This window comes from Mytilus californianus, unplaced genomic scaffold, assembly GCF_021869535.1.
Source record: "Mytilus californianus isolate M0D057914Y unplaced genomic scaffold, xbMytCali1.0.p SCAF_3, whole genome shotgun sequence".
Taxonomy (NCBI): domain Eukaryota; kingdom Metazoa; phylum Mollusca; class Bivalvia; order Mytilida; family Mytilidae; genus Mytilus; species Mytilus californianus.
This window is the reverse complement of record NW_026262679.1, coordinates 15,831,525-15,841,530: the sequence shown is the minus strand read 5'-3', so window position 1 is coordinate 15,841,530 and position 10,006 is coordinate 15,831,525. Positions and strand designations below refer to the sequence as shown.

Below are 10,006 nucleotides of genomic sequence, written 5' to 3'. Positions count from 1 at the left end.
CCACCACGTGTGAATGGATCCGAATGTGAACGATAAATCCGATGTATCATATAGGGAGAGTGACACGATACATAACAAAAAGTAACGTCAGCTACGAGGAATTCCCGATCTTGAGCGACATAGATTAACTTTACAGAATCAACCTATTGAAATTGTACAATTTATGTTATACACTAAAAATGTAAACACACGAGCGTGGGTATAAAGGACACTTGAAAATATCCTGTCTGTGTTTTTGTTTGATGTTTTCTGCTTTGTATCAATCTGATGAGTTCAGCCTTTTTCTACTGATTTTCATAGGTTGTTCTTATGTTGTGTTGTTACACCACTGTCCCAGGTTAGGGGAGAGTTGAGCGCTCTTAAACATGTTTAACCCCGCCACATTCTTTATGTGCCTGTTCCAAGTCTGGAGCCTGTAGGTCAATGGTTATCGTTGGTTCATGTCTGTCATATTTGTTGTTTATATATTGTTTTGTTATAAATTAGGCCGTTTGTTTTCTCAATTGAATTGTTTCATATTTTTCATATCGGGGCCTTTTATAGCCGACTATGCAGTATGGGTTTTTCTCATTGTTGAAAACCGTATTGTTGTCTTAAATTACTTACATCCACTTCATTTTAACTTATAGGGATAGTTGTCTCATTGACAATCATAGAACATCTCCTTGTTCTTATAAGGTGTCAACTCCCTCAGGCAAAGTTGACCTAAGATTGATTCGGCTATTTTGTTTAGGTCCTTTTGGTCATGACGCTCTTCAACTGTTCTTACACATCCTTGGCTTTCGAATATTTGGGTTTGAGCGTTCTTGATGAAGTTTAATCCAGAAAAGCGCTTTGCCCACATGAACATTATAAAGTTTCGTTTTAAATTTTACAGCACTTGGTCGATACTGTTGCTGGTGGACTATCAGTCCCCGATGGTATCATCAGCATAGTAGTCAGTACTTTGGTACTGTTATGATTTATAACAAACCTGTCTAAAATTCTATAGAAATTATAAGGAAGGTAAGTTTTTAAATTCCTCCGGCAACGTTGACCTTAGATTGATTTGGATATTTTTGGGGTTCATTTGGTCATATAGTTCTTCAACTGTGTCGGTTTATATATATTTTTTGCTTTAAAATCTTCGGCTTTGAATACGCTTTGGATTTTCAAATATTTTGGCTTCGAGCATCACTGATGAGACGTTTATTATTAATATGCGCATCTGGTGTAATAAAATTGGCATCGTTAAAGTTATTCTTGATGAATGATAAATCCAGAACAGCGCTTTGGACGCATGCAATTTAAAGTGTTGTTTTCATTTTATCTTAAATCGATATTTCTCAATACAGCCAAGTCATTCTTTTTTCTACTTAATTTTAGTTTATAAAATATTCTCTTGATTTGAAAAACGTTCGTTTGTGATTATCTAAGACCATTCAAAAACCATATCATGGACATTGAATGTTCCCTCCAGTCTATAAAAGTTGTACAAACTGAGAAGATGCAAAAGGAGACAACACTAATAATATAAGGTATCAATAATTCTTGATAGATGGAATACAAATGAAGTAGGAGAGTAGCAGAATAAACCGCGGTAAAACAAAACTGGATACGCCCCTAGTTTGATCGTTTGTGACGTTAAGGATACTGAAATATTCTAAGGTTGGGATTACTTGATTTCTTAAAAGAGCGTACCAAATGCATTTGTAGAAAAACGCTCTAAATATTTATGTTTGTAACAGTTTCTATGCGAGACCAACGAGAACAACCTGCACGAAAAATGCTATATGTCTTTCAGTTTTAGCCACCCGTTTTCCCTAACAACCGGAAAAATCGTTCCTTAAGTATTACAGACGTGCATTAAGCCATCGCTAATTGACAACGAGAAGACAAAGATCGTTCACAAATTTAAATGCTTTTTTACTGCTTAGTGAATAAAAAATGTTTTGGTATTTTATAAAAATACATGTTTATTATTGCAATATTAATATACCTGAAACATTCCTTTTAACAGATGCAATTTTATTTTAAACCTGAAATTATACTAACCTTTCTGTATTGTTTTCCCGTAAACTTTCAAATAAATATCCAAAAATAAATCAATTACTCAATAAATAACAATAATTTATTGTAAATTAAACTGCTGAAAGGCTAACAGGGTCGGCAATGTTTTAAAAGACAAAAATTGAGACACAAATATAAAGTGCAGATTATTAACAACCCTTCCCAAAACCCGCATGTCGAGTACATGTACAAACATGCTTTAAGGGGAGATAATAAATAATGAAAGAACTTTAAATATTTTGAACGATACAAAGGTAATTTTCCTTACACATTTCTATCTAATTGTTTTAGTAATAATAGGTATTTGGAGCAGATCATTAAGAAGAAGTAAGTAAATTTATGAGGTATGTATTTTCATTATTTTATTGGCGATTTCATAATTGAAATACAAATAAATAAGAATGACAAATAAGACAAAAGAATAAAAGTGTTATTATGGTAATAATTCTATACTAGACAAAAAGAAATAATTATTGTACCATTAGAAATAGTTCAGAAGTATAAAAAACACGTTTGAGAGATAAATAGTAGACTGGTCAGCTGATACAATACATTCGTATTTTACCACGAGTGTTTACTCAAAACGTTTGAAGAACGTCATATTAGAATTTTCTATCTATACATATACATATATAGGTTTATAAATAAAATTAGTATGGATGTTAAAATGAGCATAAAGCATGACTTGAATAAATTATTTCAATTTTATTAAATAGGAAAACTCAGAACAATTTTTTGTATTTCGAAGCGGACCTATAAGCCGCGTTCAAAAGCAAGTCATGTTGATATTGTAAAGCAAAAATGTTCTACAAAATCAACCGCTTCACTAATAAAGAGTGTATAAAAACATATTGATATATTTTTAGAATGATTTTTTTTAAAATTTCCTAGCAAGTAACACCAACAGTAGTATCAAATTTGATATCTGCGGTCGTTGAGGTTGCAAATTTGGCCATAATTTAATTGAGACGTCACGCACGGGTTTGATTTGAATCAGAAAATGCTTCAAAACAATATCAATTAATTTTTTGCAATCGAAGTATTATCCATTTGCCTGATTGTCTTGTATTTTCATTTGATTTATTTGTCATTTTCATAAGTAATACTGAACAATTATAATACAGATCAAATAAGTAGAGTCTATAGAGACTATTTCAATGTGGGTTCAAAATGTATGATAAGAGTTGTAATTTTGTATTTCATAATTTCACAATTGTGAAAAAAAAAATACCAAAAAGAAGAAAACAAACAGAAAGAACAACGACAAATAATCAAAACAAATCAAAAGTTTCCATATAGAGTAAAACGGGTTTATACGACCCGAGATCAGTACGGACAACTACCCTCGCCATTTTTCTTCAGGAATTAGACTGGCGTGAACAGTTGTTTTTGTATTTGTACCCTATAGCTAAAGAGTTTATGGACTATGCATGGCTTAATTTTACCACACTGTGAACTTAAAAAAATTTCAAATATGTGTATATGGAGTTCAATTTTTTCTCTCATACACACTGGCTTTCATTATTGAACTTTTCTTAAAAAAAAACAATGGTCGCTTTGTTGCCAAACGAATAATGTAAATTAATTAATTAATTAATTAATTAGTTAATTTTATGTATCCTAAGTAATATTTCAAACACTTGTACATATTCCGTGATACTTAAAATATCCACTAAAAACTTGTTACAACTACCGCTTTCGAAAACAAAAATAGTAAACCACTGCCATATATGGAATAAAGAAATAAACTGTAGTCATACCTTTTACCAATGGAACAATTTATATATCTCGTATTTTTACAGACCTTCTATCAAGTCTGGTATTAAGCTTGTGCAGTCATATGAAACTTTTCCTGTATATTACGAATCTTTCGGTATAGTTTTCATTGTTATTTAACATTGTAGAATTATCTAACATACATAAGACGACCTTATTTCACAAAAAAAGATCTCTTTTGTCTACTCATCATAACCCAAACTTATAAACCTGGAGTAGGTCTTTTATTTACTGAAATTTAATCGGATTTGACAAATTAGACAAACCTCTGACCCCAGAATCAGGGAATCCATAATTAGATCGAATGAAAAAAACATTAAGCATAAAAAATCATTATTTACAAATTCAAAGATATAACCAGTAAAATAAAGTGCATTGTTTTGATCATTTGTAACAAAAGCTTTGTATGTTTAATAATCAGCCAAAAACATGGAAATGTTGGCTTCAGCGGGAATTTATTGACAAAATAAGTATGTATATCAATAACCAATAGGTGGCCGTATTTGCCTTTTCCTTTTTCTTTTTATGGGATTTTTTTTACTTCGGATAGAAAAAGAGATGTATAGCTAACCTTATGGTTTGGGTTTTTTCCAACATTATTATTTAATGGATACGTTATGCTTCTTTCGAAGCGGGGGCCTCGGTGACCGAGTGGTCTAAGTAGTCGAACTACTGCATCACTAGCCTGTCAACACTGAGATTGTGAGGCAGGTGCGCTCGACTCCAATCTTAATTACTAGTAACAAGGATAGTCAGTTTTCCAACCGAAGGTCGGTTCTTCTCTCCGTGCACTTAGGCTTCTTGCACCAATAACAACTAACCGCTACGAAACAGCACAACAGTGCTGACAGTGGCGTTAAACACCAATAAATCAATCATTCTTTCCAAAGGAGAGGTGAAAGATACCAAAGGGACATTAAAACTCATGTTGGATGTAATGGGAATTTATTGACAAAATAAGTATATCTATTATAAACTTATCGGTGTCCAAAGTTGTCATTTTCGTAATATAGGGACCGCTTGGTTGGAGTGTTTTGGATTGGATCCATCTTGTGTCAATTCCAGATGTCAATGGAACGGACGGAACCGGATGTTTCATAGACAAAATGGAGGTTAGGGTAGCTACTAATGCTACATTGGCATTTATTGATGGTAAGAAAGACAAAAAGAAAGATTTTGCTATGATGTTTATCTTAATTTTATACTGCACACCAATTTTACGTTTCGTGTGGTGGAGGTAGAGCGATTTGCCCTCAAATTTCATTGTAATACACACAATTTCGAGACGCAACACTTTGCACCAACTGGCTTCACTTTGTGTAGATTTCATCTGTTGACGTTTGTGAGAAGAAAACTTGGCATTATAAATGTCATGATAAACATTTCAGGCTTCTAAGTCGTCATAATCATCATAGTGTAAGTCTGACGAACAATACAATTGTATTGATTATTTCCCTTTAAATAACCCTGTATATGATCAAATACTTTGATATATTTTGATTGGATTATGACCTGAGAGATTTATTTCAATGAAGCTAAAGAATGATATATCTTTACTTTTCAATTCCCTTTCCCGCCGTTTTGAATTTTGTCGTCACTACCTATTTTATCGCCACACTTTGACGTGTTCAAGACGAATTTTCGACTTGTTTTATTGAACATCCAGAACTCGCCAATCGACCGCCACTCTAGTAACATTGGTTTTTACATGAAGCATAGGTCGCCTTTCTATAGAAAGCGATTCGGACACAAAGGGTTTTTATAGTGTTGTTTCTTTTTTGTATTTATATTTAATTAATGACTACTTTATCGAGAAAGTGTATCCTATATACGGTATGTACTATCAAAGAAAAAATATTTTTTTAGTTGACGTCATTGTCTGAGTTACTCTACACCTTTTTTTTTTTGCGTCTATGTGATATCATTTGTATGTTTATTTGAATGTTTTAGTCAGTAGTGTTGTTTGTCTTTGATGTATGTTTACACATTTTGGCTGCTGGATCCCAAATATTGTCATATTTGGATTGCTCATCCAATTTTGTCAATATATAGGAAATATAAACATCTGTCATACAAGTGTGAGATTTAGCAAGCTATAAAACCAGGTTTAACCCACCATTTTTCTTCGGAAAGTGCCTGTACAAGTTATAGGATATGGCAGTTGTTTTCGCCTGTTCCGTTTGTTGACAGCCTTAAATTTTGTATGTTTTTATGGACTTCCTCTTGATTTTCCCTTGGAGTTCGGTATTTTTGTTTTATTTTTTAGCCGAATTTGGCATACGTTTTTGGCTTCTTTTGTTTTCAATGCTCAATATCGTCGTGTTCGAATGGCCTTACAAATTTTTGATACAAGAGCATCTGTTTTTACAACCAAGAATTCCCGAAGGTACATGTTCATGTGTTGACATGGAAAATTAAAGGTACGTCAATTTCTATAAATTTACTATTATTAAAATGATGAATTATATGATAAACTTAGGTTTGTCTTCCCCAAGACATAAATGGCTTTAGTTTCTTTTAAACAATTTTTGAATTTTAGTTGTCAATGGTCTTTGACTTCTTATGTTTTACTGTTTTAATTGGGTGCCAATGATGAGTTTCGTGTAGAAAAAACAACCGTCTGGCATACAAAATTATAAGTCTAGTATCTTTTCTGAGTATTTATATAACAATTGAAACTCGTCCTTACTCGCTTCCATTCATACTTCTTATGCTCTCTAAAGATCATCATCATCAGCAGCAATTAGTAATTATTTTTTATAATTTTACTATTATTTTACAGACACTGTGGACAGGATGAAACAATTAACAGCAGTATGGCTTGTTCTTAGTTTTACAATTGTGATTGTTTCTGGCAAGAAATGTCAATTAGATCCGCCATGTAAATGTACGCAAAGAACAGGAATTATCGATTGTTCTAGTAAAAATCTAACAGAAATACCTCCATTAACGAAGAATTTAAGTGAAATAAACTTCAGTAGAAATTTGATCACGGAAATTCCTGACGATGTTTTCCAAAACAACGATTAACTTGAATCGTTAGACTTATCCCACAATATAATTTCTAAGTTCCGTCAGAGATCCTTTTCTGGGCTAGTGAGTCATAAAAGACTACTTCTAAACAACAACAACATAATAGCTGTACATAAGTATGCTTTGACTGTCTTAAGGAGTTTGCTTGAACTAAACTTTAAAAGGAACCCTTATGACTCATTGGATTTTAACTTAACGGGATTCACTGGTTACGGCCAAATTAAACTTTCGACACCTGAACAATATGACTAGAAATTTTTTTGGGGAATGCCGAATCTGAGAAATTTAGATGTATCTGGTTTGTCTGGTGCATGTAATGTGAAAACTTTAACAGCACGATTGGTTGATCTATACGATGTGTCTGTGTCTAAACTATCTAATGACATTTTTATAACGTCTTAGATTGTGGTTTAACATCTATGTCGTCTGTCTGCTAAGTACCGAACGTGACCTATTCCCGAATATGACTGTTTGGCAGAGTGTGAATTTGCATTGCTATACGACGTGTCTCGGTATTTTATACATCCAACATTCATGTAATTATTTATGATGTTTCTGTTGTGGTTTCGGTTGGATAATGTGTTATGTCTTATCGTTTGTAGTCCAAATGATTATAAAATAGCATTTCAATACCGTTATTATCATGATAATTGTTTGGACTAGTATTGTGAATACAATTGTATGAATTTCAAGATTATATATTCGTTACAAAAATACGTCACTGTTTGTGATGTCATGTGCTGTCGGTCGTTAATGGAAGATGTTCTTTGTTATTCTGCGGTTTACATGTTGTATCGACTATTATATTAATTATTTGTTCGTTTCTCTGTGATGAGTGTTCTTGAGTGTTTTTGTGTTGTATTTCTGTTACGTAGTGTTGTCATTTTAGCGATATTTTTTAACATTTCCATATAAGCGGGAGGTTTGGCCTGCCGTAAAACCAGGTTCAACCCACCATTTATTCTTAAAATGTCCTGTACCAAGGAATATGGCAGTTGTTATCAAATAGTTCGTTTCTATGTATGTTGGCGTTTGTTTTTGTTGCACTTCAGTGGTTCTGTTGTTCCTTTGTTTTCCTTTTATAGTTGATGTGTTTCCCTCAGTTTTAGTTTGTAGCCCGGATTTGTTTTCTCTCAATCGATTTATGACTTTTGAACACCGGTATACAACTGTTGCCTTTATTCCGACTGTTACCAAAAATTGAAATGTTCTATCAATTATATTTATAAAGGAACATTTCGTAAATTAAGCAATTTGACTAAACATGATGTGTCGTTAAATCGATGTTTAAAGTTTTCGGGTATCGCAAATATTACATACGATCTTCCATATACATCAATTAAAACATTTAATATTAACAAAGTGCGCCAAAATTTTGAACTTAATACAGAAATCACTATTACAAATTTTCCGAATCTTAAAAATACAACACTAGAAACTTTACACATTGATGGTAATAGAATCCAACTTGTTGAGCCAGGAACGCTATTGCATTTACCAAAAACGATGCGAAATTTGTTTGCGGCAGAAAATGAATTTCCCTATAGTGGCTTTACTGAAGATATCATAAAGTATTCGATACAGTTTGCCAATTTATCAAATTTGTTTGCAGTACATAATCTCACCGAAAAACCAGAAACATGTGATTTTGTTGAAGACAGATGTATAAGATCAAAAGACGGGCATCAAAGATTATCAGAACTTTACATGCACCCACAGGTGGAGGAAAATAAGACTTATTCAGCTTTTATACCTGTATCGGCTCCACCGAATTTGACTACGTTTATTTTCAGAGGTTGTAATCTACGATATGAAATTCCCATTGTTTTCATTACAAGCAATAAGCTAAAACATATTGACACTAGCTAAAACATATTTTTCTCTTGGACTGGACCTCTGGAGTCGTTAAACAACCTTGAATACGTAAATATTTCGAATAATTTCTGTTCCAACATATCTAAGAATATTTTCTTAGGACTTCAAAATCTTACATTCAAAAAACTTTCTTGGCTTTGTGTTGCCAAAAGATGAAGATGGCGAAATACTACGAGACGTTAAAAAACTTGAAGAAATTGACTTGTCATTAAATGGAATCCAACTGCTTCCATTGGTGTTTTTCAAACACCAGAGATTGCTACGCAAGTTGACTATAAGTAATAACATGTTAGATAATATCACATTTGATTTAAGTCATATGGATCACTTGATGTACCTTGATATTTTAAAAAACAGACTGTCATCCTTTTCTATAAGTTTTCGGGATCAGCTAAAAGAAAAATTCAAACAGGATAAGAATCTTAAAGTTGATATAAGCGAGAACAATTTTCAATGCACTTGTGACAATGTCGATTTTATTCAATGGGTTTCAATATATCATCCATATCTTGACAATTTACATTTAACAAGCTGCTATCTTAAAAGCAAAACCATAATTAATCAACTTATATATGATATGCTTAAAAAGGAATGTTCATCATATACTGCTCTGATCATAGGAATTGTTATACTCGTCGCCTTCTTTGGTTCAATAGTTCTTTGGGGTTTAATATATAGACACTGGTGGAAAATACGTTATCTATACTATATAATCAAAAGTAAATATCAAGGCACAATAGAAACACCTATCAACACCGATACTCGCGAATATAAATACGATGCATTCATTTCCTCCGAAGAAAATGACTCAAATTTTGTCCACTATAATCTTCTACATAAACTTGAAGAAGAAGGAGGACTACATGTGTGCATCCATAAAAGAGACTTTATTCCAGGAAACGATATTGCGGCTAATATTACGTCATCTATGCATGTTAGTCTTAAAGTAATCATTGTTATGTCATGTCACTTTCTAGAATCGTACTGGTGCATGTTCGAATACAACATCGGAAGAATGGAAAGTATTTATTCCAGAGATAAAGAAAATATTTTATTCATGATTTTCTTGGAACAAATCCGACCTGGGCAGCTACCACTACACATTGTAGAACTTGTACAAGATCAGTCTTACATTGAGTATCCGAATGATGAATATGGCAACACAGTGTTTTGGGAAAAAACTAAGAGAAGTCCTAGCACGTTAATATTGGTAGAGATAAGAAGAAAAATAGCAGTACTGCTTTTCGAAGTTCTAAAATCAGAACGGAATTAA

At 32.7% G+C, this 10,006-nt stretch overlaps 1 pseudogene; it reads left to right on the top strand.

Annotated features, from left to right (window-relative positions):
* The first annotated feature begins 4,931 nt into the window (after nucleotides 1–4,931).
* Nucleotides 4,932–10,006, top strand: LOC127733391 (toll-like receptor 4; annotated as a pseudogene).